Genomic DNA, 12,976 nt, shown 5'->3' on the forward strand with positions numbered 1-12,976 from the left:
TCGAATAGGCCAAACCTACTATTAAAAGACAAAGACTTTCAGATTGTGTTTTAAAAACTCATGATGATTATTTATAATAAGACAAAGTGACCCAGAAAGGGTAAAGGTAAAAGGTTGGGCAAATGTATGTCAAGCAAATGAAGCAGTCACTCTAGTATTACATCAGACCACAGAGTATCCAAGGTAAAGGTGTTAAACAGGATTAAGGAGAGTCATTTTTATAGATACGGGTACAATTCACCCAGCAAATAACACACTCATAGGATATTGCTCTAAATTACATTTCACTGAAATATAGAAAGGAAAGCCTGTTAAAAACACAAAGGAGAATTGACAGAAACACAATAGTATTGGGAGACATGACATCTCTCTCTCAGTTTGGACGAATCACCCAGATAAACAATAAGCAAGAACAGAGAGAAATTTAATAATGAAATTAATAAAGCTGATTTAACAGATATGTATCAACATTCATATAAAGGAAGTCAAGAAATAAAACCATCTCTGTGTGCTGAAGACCTGAGGGCTTTCAAACTCACTTCAGGCCTATTCCAAACAGAGGTACCACCATTGGGGTATTTCCACAGTGCTACTGTGCTGAAGCACTGGGGCCTAGGGGCGAGAGCTCCAGGCTTCAGACGCCTTTCTCTGCTCACTTCAGTGGAGTCATCTGCCTTCCCTAGAGCAGCCCCAACCCCCTTATTCATTTATATATGTATTTTGTTTGTTTGTTTGTTTGTTTTCCTTTGGCAATGTTCAACTATGGGGCATCCACAGAGCCTTACTTCTGGAACTGAGATGTGAGGGGCGGTGGCCTCAATTCAGTCCAGATGCTGTGGAAGCAAACACTTTGGTGGAAAGACCAAGGGCTTTTTATTCCGGTGGACCCAGGGTTCACCTCCTGTCCCTGCTTCAGCATCCTCCTTAACAGAAAGGAGGAAGCGACAGTCACCAGGCAGGGTTGTGTGATGATCATTATATGCTGAGCGCTGGGCTCATTAGAGGTTGAATAATCAGTAGTTACTCTTATGTCGGAAGCACTGGAGTAGACAAAACACTAAATGATAAAATTGTGGAATTTAAGGAGAAACAAAATGCCCTGTCTTTTCGTCGATGTCTTAAAATAATAACAAAGTGCCTTATAAAATCCAAGCTTTGGGACATGAAGTGAAGCCAGGAGATTGTGAACAATTCACTGTGTGCCTCAGTTTCCCACAGAGTGCCCATTTCGCAGGTGGGTTTACCGGAAGGGGTAGGAGCCTCACCTGCGTTAATGCTGTGAAAGTGTGGTGTGACTTCCACATTCTCTCTTTTGGACCAGTTGTCTCTCTTTCTGTCATCCCAAAGTTGCTTCTTCTACCTTCACCCCAGGCTTCTGCCTCAGTGCCAGTGGGTGACACTCTTCAGCACTCACTTTGTACCCACAGATTCATTAGCGCATTTGTGCCTCACAACCCCCTTACGATAAACCAAAAAGGAAAAAACAAACCCATTATCATCGAGCCAGTTCTGACTCTTGGCAACCCCATATGTTACAGAGTAGAACTGCTCCATAGGGTTTTCTTGACTGTAATCTTTGTGGAAGCAGTTCACCAGGCCTGTCTTCCTCAGAGCCATTGAGTGGGTTTGAACTGCCAACCTTTAGGTTAGCAGTTGAGTACAAACCATTTGTGCTACCCAGGCTCTTTAACTCAAACCATGACCTGTGGGCCAAATCTGGCTTCTCAGCTGTTTTTATAAGTAAAGTTATACTGAAGCACAGCAGAGCCCGTTTGTTTAATATATTGTTTTTGGCTGCTTTTGTGCTACAACAGCAGAATTGAGTAGTTGCAACAGGGATTTGTATGGCTTGTGAACCTAAACAATTTACTATTTGACCCTTTACAGAAAAAAATTTACAGCACCTTGTTCTACATGGTAGGTACTATTATAATCCCCATTTTACAGATGGAGAAACTGAAGCTTAAGGAAGTTTAATAACGTATTCCAGGCCACGTGACTGATAAGTTGCTGAGCTGAGATTCCAACCCAGTGCCTAGCTCCAGAGACTGGCTCTTAAACACCCGTGCCTCTCAGCTTCATGCCCACCCACATCTTCAGTGGGCAGGAGGGTTACTTCATGGCCTCTGGACATTGCCCTGGTTACCCATATACCAAAAACTAGAGAATGACCTTCTCTCCTGAACCTTCTTGGGAATGAAACGGGAACGAAGGAGCTTTGCAACTTGTATACTGACTGTACATGGCCAGGGGGGCGGGGGGTGTATTAGTTTCCTAGGGCTGCCCTAACAAAGTACCACAAAGTGGGTGGCTTATTAGGACCGAAATTTATCATCTCACACTTCTGGACGCTAGTAGGGTCAGGGTATCAGCAGGGCCATGGTCTTGATGAAGGCCCTAGAAAAAGATCTTTTCTTGTCTTTCTCAGCTCCAGGCATTCCTTGGTGGTGTAACTTCGTGGTCACATAACCATCCCTCTGTCTGTCCTTCTGTGTCTCTTATAGGACAGCACGCATATTAGATTAGGACCTACCCTACTTCTGTATGACCTCACGTTAACTGATAATATCTTCATAGACCCTATTTCCAAACAAGTCCCCATTCACAGGTACCAGGGATTAGGACTTCAGCATATCTTTTTGGAGGACACAATTCAATCCTTAACAGGTGGTGAAGAGAGAAGGAAATGGCCATCATAATATTCAAGGCTAAACAAGAAGGCTGTCATATTCGTGTTTTATACCTGTGCAATGTTTGAGCTCAGAGGAGGCGTCATAAAGACCCTCTGCATTAAGCCACCCTTTCTAATCTAAAAAAGAAGAAAATATGCCCCTGCCAGTCATAAGGATGTTTAGCTTTCTTTTTGAGTGATTCACAAAATAGCCCAATTCTCCACCAATACTAACATTCATTCTTATGCCTCATGTATCCCATTGAGGTGACAGCTTTGACCAGAAAAGCCACCTAGGTGGTTATCAACCACAGAGAGGGTCCTGGAACCCAAGCAGAAAGAGGAGGGCAGCAGAATTATTCTAGGGTCGGGGCCTGCCAGGGAGGGAAGTGCATATGTTTCCTATTGCTGCTGTAACAAGTTACCACAAACGGAGTGGCTTAAAGCAACACAGATGTATTCTCTTACACTTCTGGAGGTCCGAAGTCTCAAATGGGTCTCAGTGGCCCAAAGTCAAGGTGTTGGCAGGATTGCATTCTTTCTGGAGGCTCCAGGAGAGAATTTTTTCTTCTTCTTCTTCTTTTTTTTTTTTTTTTGCCTTTTCTGGTTCTAGAGCTCTTCTGCCTCCCTCTTTTACTTCTAAGGACCCTTGTGATTACATTGGGCCCAACTGGATAATCTGGGATACTCTCCCTGTTTTAAGGTCAGTTAATTATCAACCTCAATTCCACCTGCAATCTTAATCTCCCCTTGCTGTGTAACCTAACATACCCATAGGCTCCAGGGACTAGGATGAGGACATCTTTTGAGGAACCATTATTATGCCTAGCACAGGAAGACTACAAAGATGGCATTGAGGACTGTTCTCTCCTTCATTCCATAAGAGAGCCCCCCACAAACACACAGGGAGGCCAAGACCCCAACCTGACTGCCTGAAACTGGAGTTCACACAAGCACCCCAAGGGAACACAAAGCTATGGAATAGACATAGTACGTTTTCCCAGGGGGCCAGTTTTTGTTCAGAGTTGGGGAAGAAAAAACATCATTTTTATCTTAAGACAAACAGTTATATTATTGGAATGCTAAATATACATGAATTTTAAGATGAAATAAAAACCTTTAAAGAAATGTCATGCTTTGCCAGTGGGCTGCTATGGGTTCTTCCCACTTCTCGTCCCCTCCTTCCTTAAGGGTACATGTTTCCAGCTTCTCTGCCTTTAGGCATATTTCTGGTAGGAGAAAGACAGTCTAAGAAGGACTAATTTTAGCTAAATAAAAGAGAGTACTCATTCTGGGTGTGGAATCCATCCGTCAGAGCTGGGAGGGACTTTGGAGAACATCCTAGCTAACCCTCCTGGGCTTACCCCCCAGTCTCATGGCCAGACAGTGGAGTCAGGAGTGTGCTGGCCCCTGATGCCTTCACCCAGTACCCATGGCCCCAGGTGAGACTGCCCCAGGTGAGGCTGCCTCCCAGACAGCTTCATGGCCAGCCTCTAGTAATTCAGCCACCTTAGGGCCTGCAGCCTCTCTCACCCTTTTCTACAATATGGCACAAGGTTTAACTTGATTCTTCAGCACCCCAGTGGGGTAGGTTCAGATCTGTGGTTCTAGCTACCCGAGAAACTGAGAGGTAGTGGAAAGTGGGCTGAGACAGATGATTGGGCCCAGAAGACTCCAGATAACCCAGAGGTTAGTGCCGGGGTCCACCATGATCTTCCTAGCAGGACCCCACTCTCTGCTACAGGACCCCACCCCTTGTAGGACCCTGCCCCCCTGTTGCAGGACCCCACCCCCCTGCATGATACCACCTCACTGCTGCAGGATCCCACTCACTACTGTAGGATCCACCCCCCCAGGTGCAGGATCTTATCTCCCAGCTCCAGGATGCCCCCCCAACCCCATCCGTCGCAGGACACCACCTTCAGCTGTAGGACCCACCCTTCTGCTTCAGGGAAGGTGGATCGTGGCCCTTGACCTTCCCAGCCTTCTGTTTTCCTGCTCCTCTAAAGGAACACCAGCTTTTTAATGACTCTGGGTGGCATCTGCTGGTCAAGTTCTTTGACTTCAAAACCTGCATGGCGTTTTTGCCTGAGTTGCTGCAGACTGGAGGCTGAGCTCCAGCCACTCACACCTGGTGGGGCTTGCTTTCTCTGCCTGGGAGGCAATATATATATGTGATGGTCTTGGTAGAGACTGGTGCGGTCGCTTCCTACCTGTGTCACCTGGTGTCTTAGGCTAGGTCCCGCAAAAGCAGAGCATGAGATTTTTTATGAAAGTGATGTAATGAGGGGGTACTCTCAGGAGAAAGGGAGAGAAACAGGAGGAGGCAGGAAGAGTTAGACAGGATGCCTTCTTGACTGGATACTCGCCAGAATCTCTGGAGCACCACTTGGTCCCACCTGCCTGCAAGGGAGGAGAGTTTTCCACCCCTGCATTATTGGTTGTTGGCTGATGTTTGTGGCGTGGGGGAAGGCACAGCCTCCTGGGATGAAAAGGCTCCTATCAGTAGAAGACAATTCTCCAGAGAAGGGTGAGCTGTGAGCAGCCAACGCTCCCTGCAACAGGAACGGGTGCACCAGGCCCGAGGAGGAGAGACAGGCAGGGCAGAGGTGTCTGCTATACCTGGGAAAGTTTCTTAATTTTCTGGGCCCCGGTTTACTCATCCCTTTCCAAAGTGGACGTGTGGGGCTGATGGACCACACAAGAGCTAGAAAGGTCTCAAGAATTGTTTTTTTACTGTGTTTAGATCCCTTGCAAACTGGGGATTACACAGTAGTTATTGGAAGTGAGTCATCCTTCTAAAGTGTCCCTTTTGTATTTTCATCTTTTTATTTGATTGTTACTGTGTGTGTGTGTATATATAGAGAGAGAGAGAGTGTGTGTGTGTGTGTGTGTGTGTGTGTGTGTGTGTGTGTGTGTGTGACTTATCCCCCTTTAGAGTCACAGAGACCAAAGAGTTCCAGAAAACAGATATGAAGAGTGAGCTAAGAAAGAGGAAGGGACACCTACTCAGATTTGAGCACCCTCTGGCTCTTCTCCAGAGAGGGTTTAGTGGGTCTTCTGCCTCACAAATCCTGCCTCTACTCTGTGGAGTCTGGGTTTGGACTGAGCACCCTCCCCTCATGGCTGTTTACTTCCATTTTTGCACATCCCTGTGGGGGTGGCCTCCTGAGAGTGTGAACATAAATCTTGTGTAGTCTATAGACATTCTTCTCCTGGAACCTAGGAATAACTTGTCATTTGCCCACCTCAGGCCATCTACTTTCATTCCAGGCTGCCCCCCTCCACCCTCTCCCAAGCTCTTCCACAGAGTCTATAGAAGGGCTTGGAGTTTGCCACCATCCTTGTCCTCTGGGGCATCTGGCTTTGTTCTGTCACTCTCATCCTCAGACACTTCTATGGCTCTACCTCCTGCCTCCCCTACCCCTAGCACTCCTTAAACTGCTCGCAAGCCCTCCAACCACAGAGGACAGCACATGCATACCTCTGGCAAGGAGTTGGGGGCTTGGCCAGAAGTAGAGATTACTGCTAACACAGAATTTCTCTTTCTACTTTCGGGACTTCCATGAAATGATACGAGTTATGCAGCATGGAAAGTGTGACTTGGATCTTTTATGAGTGCATGCATACGATAAAAACTTTTAAGATTCACCAAATCCAAACGCTTCCCATCCACTCCTGAATCTTGCAATAAATTGCATCTCCAGAAAGAACCAGGTCTATACCCATGCTTTTCATATCCGAGGAATACCTCCTCATGCCCTGGGGATGTACGTACTCCAATTTGAGAAGCACCAAAAACTCTTTACACTGTTCACAAGGTGCCCGCATAAAGACCCCAGTCCAGCCTCATCTCCCTTTGCCCTCTCCCGCATCCCTGATCCCAGGCTCCAGCTCCACTGGGTGCTGACTGTTTCTCTTCCCTCCCTGACTTTGCACCTTCTTGTCCCCTTTTACTCACTGCCTGAAATCAGAGGGGGTGTGAACAGCTCCCCTGCATCAAGCATAGCCTGGCTTTGGATGGGGTGTTTCTCCATACACCTCTGATGGTGGGGGAGGCCCCAAGGCAAGAACTCTGGTTCTGGGGTGCTATGCAGCCTTGGGGAGAGCCTTTTGCCTCTATGGGAAGGGGTTAACTAGATCAGTGATCCCTTGGGCCTCCTCCAACCCGATCAGTCTGGGAGCACAGAACCAAGTGATCCATGCAACTTGATTGTCATGGCAACTATGACACTAAATGGTCCACAAGTGGCAAAGCTGGTTATTTGTCTGTCAGCAGGCGGCCAGGCTGTCAGCCATGAAATGTGGGTTCCTTGGCTCACTTCAAGAAACGGGCATGATAAGCCCAATCAGTGCCTAGGCCCTAGGGCCAGCAGAGTATTAGTGTAGCCATGGTAATGGCTACCAGCTACTGAATACTCACTGTGGGCCAGGCATTGTGCTTGGTGTTTTACACAGCATTCAGTTAGTTATTCATCCATTCAACAAATATTTATTGATATACACGTCATGCCCTGCACCTGGACCTGGGGACCCAGACGTGAGCCAAACATAGTTCCTGCCCTCATGTTACACACGGCTAGAGAAGAAGACAGAGGAGGAAATGGACTAGTGCTATGACTGAGAGAAGCATAGAGTACTCTGGACCCACAGAGGAAGACATGGCTGCCAAGCCTTTATAGGACAGAGAAGGCTTCTAGACAGGGGAATTCCTGAGCTAGGATGTGAAAGGTATGAGTAGCAGTTATCCAGGGGTTGGGGACAGGCATTCTGGACAGAGGATGAGCTCAAAGAAAGATGGAGGGGAGCTAGTAAGAAAATGGATGGTTGGTTGGATGGATGGATGGATTTTTGGATGGGTGGGCAGATGGATGGATGGGTGGGTGGGTGGATGGGTGGATGGGTGGATGGTTGGATGGGTGGAGGGGTGAATGGGTGGATGGTTGGATGGGTGGATGGGTGGATGGTTGGATGGGTGGATGGGTGGGTGGGTGGGTGGGTGGATGAGTGGATGGATGGCAGGCAGGCAAACTTGTTTTAGTGAACTGCACGTAGTTCATTCTGACTGCCGTGGAGGGGTGGTGAGAAATGTGATTAGAGACGTGAGTAAGGAGTCAGTTGGTAAAGAATTTTGAAAGTTCTACTAAGGAGCTCAGAGTTTGATCTGAAACCATAGGGAGCCATGAAGGGTTTTACACGATCAGATTTGAATCTTAGAATGAGCGCACCACCTGCTCTGCGGAAAGTGGAGTGAATTGGGCAGGACTAAAGGCAGGGATTCTAGTTGGGAGACTGTTACAGTTCACAGAGTAGGGAATGATTGAAGTGGGATGGAGAGGTGGGGATGATTCGGGAGCTAGTGAGTGAACAACCATCAGGCCCTGGCTATTGCTTGGATGTCAGAGGTGAAGGTGAGGAGTGAATCTAAGATAGCTCCCAAGTTTCCAACCTGGGTGAGTGGGATGTTGGTGATACATTCTCAGAAATAGAACACACAGGAGGAGGAATGGGCTTCTGGGAAAGATGGTGAGTTCAGCTTGGGACATGCTGACCTTGAGGTACCGGGGAGCTGTCCAAGTGAAGGTGTTCAGTGGGCAGGTGAGAAAAGGTCTGGGCTAGGTAGAGAGATTAAGAAGCCCACAGTACACAGAGGGGAGTTGTGCCTGGGGACAGGAATGAGTTTGTCCAGGGAGAATGATGAGAGCAAAGAGCCAAGGGCAGAGCACTGTGGAACACCAGGATTTAGGGAGGAGTAGAAAGATAGGGCCCCCACATGTCTGTCAGTTTGTCATACTGTGGGGGCTTGTGTGTTGCTGTGATGCTGGAAGCTTTGCCACTGGTATGCAGATACCAGCAGAGTCACCCATGGAGGACAGGTTTCAGCTGAGCTTCCAGACTAAGACAGACTAGGAAGAAGGACCCAGCAGTCTACTTCTGAAAAGCATTAGCCAGTGAAAACCTTATGAATAGCAGTGGAACATTGTCCGATATAGTGCTGGAAGATGAGCCCCCCAGGTCGGAAGGCACTCAGAAGATGACTGGGGAAGAGCTGCCTCCTCAAAGTAGAGTCGACCTTAATGACGTGGATGGAGTAAAGCTTTGGGGACCTTTATTTGCTGATGTGGCATGACTCAAAATGAGAAGAAACAGCTGCAAACATCCATTAATAATTGGAACCTGGGATGTACAAAGTATGAATCTAGGATAATTAGAAATCATCAAAAATGAAATGGAATGGATAAACATCAACATCCTAGGCATTAGTGAGCTGAAATGGACTGGTATTGGCCATTTTGAATCGGACAATCATATAGTCTACTATGCTGGGAATGACAACTGGAAGAGGAATGGTGTTGCATTCATCATCAAAAAGAACATTTCAAGATCTATCCTGAAGTACAACGCTGTCAGTGATAGGATAATATCCATATGCCTACAAGGAAGACCAGTTAATACAACTATTATTCAAATTTATGCACCAACCACCAGGGCCAAAGATGAAGAAATAGAAGATTTTTATCAGCTGCTGCAGTCTGAAATTGATCGAACATGCAATCAAGATGCATTGATAATTACTGGTGATTGGAACACGAAAGTTGGAAACAAAGAAGAAGGATAAGTAGTTGGAAAATATGGCCTTGGGGATAGAAACAATGCCAGAGATCGAATGACAGAATTTTGCGAAACCAATGACTTCTTCATTGCAAATACCTTCTTTCACCAACATAAACGGCAACTATACACATGGACCTCGCCAGATGGAACACACAGAAATCAAACTGACTACATCTATAGAAAGAGACGATGGAAAAGTTCAATATCATCAGTCAGAACAAGTCCAGGGGCTGACTGTGGAACAGACCATCAATTGCTCATATGCGAGTTCAAGCTAAAACTGAAGAAAATCAGAGTAAGTCCATGAGAGCCAAAATATGACCTTGAGTATAAAACCCAGTGCCATCGAGTCGATTTCGACTCATAGCGACCCTATAGGACAGAGTAGAACTGCCCCATAGAGTTTCCAAGCAGTGCCTGGAGGATTTGAACTGCCTACCCTTTGGTTCGCAGCCATAGCACTTAACCACTAAACCACCAGGGTTTCCTAACCTTCAGTATATCCCACCGGAATTTAGAGGCCATCTGAAGAACAGATTTGATGCATTGAACACTAGTGACCAAAGACCAGACGAGTTGTGGAATGACATCAAGGACATCATCCACAAAGAAAGCAAAAGATCACTGAAAAGCAAAAGACAGGAAAGAAAAGACCAAGATGGATGTCAGGGGAGACTCCGAAACTTGCTCTTGATCATCAAGCAGCTAAGGCAAAAGGAAGAATTGATGAAGTAAAAGAACTGAACAGAAGATTTCAAAGGGTAGCTCAAGAAGACAAAGTAAAGTATCATAATGACATGTGCAAAGAGCTAGAGATGGAAAACCAAAAGGGAAGAACACGCTTGGCATTTCTCAAGCCGAAAGAACTGAAAAAAAAATTCAAGGCTCGAGTTGCAACAGTGAAGGACTCCATGGGGAAAATATTAAATGACGCAGGAGGCATCAAAGAAGATAGAAGGAAAACACAGAGTCATTATACCAAAAAGAATTAGTCGATATTCAACCACTTCAAGAGGTGGCATATGATCAGGAACCGATGGTACTGAAGGAGGAAGTCCAAGCTGCTCTGAAGGCATTGGCGAAAAACAAGGCTCCAGGAATTGATGGAATATCAGTTGAGATGTTTCAACAAACAGATGCAGCACTGGAGGTGCTCACTCGTTTATGCCAAGAAATATGGAAGACAGCTTCCTGGCCCACTGATTGGAAGAGATCCATATTTATGCCTATTCCCAAGAAAGATGATCCAACCGAATGTGGAAATTATAGAACAATATCGTTAATATCACACGCAAGCAAAATTTTGCTAAAGATCATCCAAAAACGGCTGCAGCAGTATATTGACAGGGAACTGCCAGAAATTCAGGCCGGTTTCAGAAGAGGATGTGGAACAAGGGATATCATTGCTGATGTCAGATGGATCCTGGCTGAAAGCAGAGAATACCAGAAGGCTGTTTACCTGTGTTTTATTGACTATGCAAAGGCATTCGACTGTGTGGATCATAACAAACTATGGATAACACTGCGAAGAATAGGAATTCCAGAACACTTAATTGTGCTCATGAGGAACCTTTACATAGATCAAGAGGCAGTTGTTCGGACAGAACAAGGGGATACTGATTGGTTTACAGTCAGGAAAGGTGTGCATCAGGGTTGTATTCTTTCACCATACCCATTTAATCTGTATGCTGAACAAATAATCCGAGAAGCTGGACTATATGAAGAAGAACGGGGCATCAGGATTGGAGGAAGACTCTTTAACAACCTGCATTATGCAGATGACACAACCTTGCCTGCTGAAAGTGAAGAGGACCTGAAGCACTTACTAATGAAGATCAAAGACCATAGCCTTCAGTATGGATTATACCTCAACATAAAGAAAACAAAAATCCTCACAACTGGACCAATGAGCAACATCATGATAAACGGAGAAAAGATTGAAGTTGTCAAGGATTTCATTTTACTTGGATCCATCATCAATAGCCACAGAAGCAGCAGTCAAGAAATCAATTGACACATTGCATTGGGTAAATCTGCTGCAAAGGACCTCTTCAAAGTGTTGAAGAGCAAAGATGTCACCCTGAAGACTAAGGTGCGCCTGATCCAAGCCATGGTATTTTCAATCACATCATATGCATGTGAAAGCTGGACAATGAATAAGGAAGACCGAAGAAGAGTTGACGCTTTTGAATTGTGGTGTTGGCAAAGAATATTGACTATACCATGGACTGCCAAAAGAAGGAACAAATCTGTCTCGGAAGAAGTGCGGCCAGAATTCTCCTTAGAGTCAAGGATGGTGAAACTGCACCTTACATACTTTGGACATGTTGTCAGGAGGGATCAGTCCCTGGAGGAGGACATCATGCTTGGCAGAGTGGTAGATTGACACAGTGGCTGCAACAATGAGCTCAAGCATAACAATGATTGTAAGGATGGCGCAGGACCGGGCAGTGTTTCGTTCTGTTGTGCATAGGGTCGCTGTGAGTCAAAACCAACTCGACAGCACCTAACAACAACAACACAGAAAGATAGGGAGCTGATGCGGAATCTGAGCAGGGAAGTAGGAGGGCAGTCAGGAGAGAGGCCTCATGGGAGCCAAGGAGTACGTCTAATGACCAGGAATCCTACAATCACCAGGCACAGGAGGTAGGATTATTCCTGTTTCAGAGATGAAGAAATTAAGGCTCAAGGAGAGTTAAGACCCAAGGTCATACAGCTACTCAGTGGTAAAGCCAGAATTTGAATATACGTTTCTCTGATTCCAAAATCCAGTGAATTGTTTCTGCTACACCATGTTCAACAACAAAGAGCTTGACAAAAAGGAGATGTTCAATAAATATTGGATGGACGGACGGATGGACGGTCAGACAGATGGATGGATACATGGATGAGTGGGTAGAAGAGCGGAAGGAAGAAAGAAAGGAAGGACAATGGCAATGGGGGGTGGCGGGTGGATGACTACTGTTAGCAGCAAGAAATGCTGAAAGAAAAATCCTGGAGTGTGCCTGGGAGCATGTCCACAGAACGGAAACAGCTTAGAACTTTTTATAGCATTGCAGACGTGGTGATGACAAAGGCTTGTCTTCCTCCAACTGCTCTGTTAACGATCTTTTAAAGTCCTTTCAGAGCAAGTCCTCCCCCCACCCCATTCTTGCTTGGAAACGAGGGTTGATTTTAGCATCTAGGCCTTTTTTATTTTGCTAAGTACATGATGAATAAAATGGCCTCCCAGTCAGCACTTTCCAATTTTGAAAGATGCTAAAAACTGATCTTTAAAGACATGTTTCTCTTTCATGCATCAAATGGCCTTGAGGCCCACCGGAGAGGATGAGATGACCAGAGGGAAAAGAGCACCACCTGAAAGGCCTGGCCTTGCTGTGGAGGCAGGAAGGGATCGGAGTGGGCGGGGAGCAGAATCGTGGCCTGGCTAAGCGGGTCTCCTGGTGGCCACCAAGCACCTTCTCCTTCAACCAGTCCTGTATGGGCCAGAGCCCAGCCTAGATCCCTGCCCGTCCGAAAGCAACTAAAAGCCTCTAGCCCTGACCGAGGAGAGAAGCGCAGGCAGACACTCAGTAAATGTGTGTTGAATGAATAAATGAGAGAACCAGAGCCGTTGTACCATATATACCTATTAACCAGGTTTAGATAATGACTGTAATCCCATTTATAGCACTTTCAAACACAGATTTT

The 12,976-nt window shown here is 46.0% G+C and overlaps 1 protein-coding gene across 1 annotated transcript in view; it reads left to right on the forward strand.

Annotated features, from left to right (window-relative positions):
- GABBR2 (gamma-aminobutyric acid type B receptor subunit 2) overlaps positions 1 to 12,976 on the forward strand; it is a 438,320-nt gene that overhangs the window by 245,259 nt on the left and 180,085 nt on the right. The window lies entirely within an intron of this gene.

The sequence above is a fragment of the Loxodonta africana genome, chromosome 9 (genome assembly GCF_030014295.1).
Source record: "Loxodonta africana isolate mLoxAfr1 chromosome 9, mLoxAfr1.hap2, whole genome shotgun sequence".
In the NCBI taxonomy this organism is placed as follows: Eukaryota; Metazoa; Chordata; class Mammalia; order Proboscidea; family Elephantidae; genus Loxodonta; species Loxodonta africana.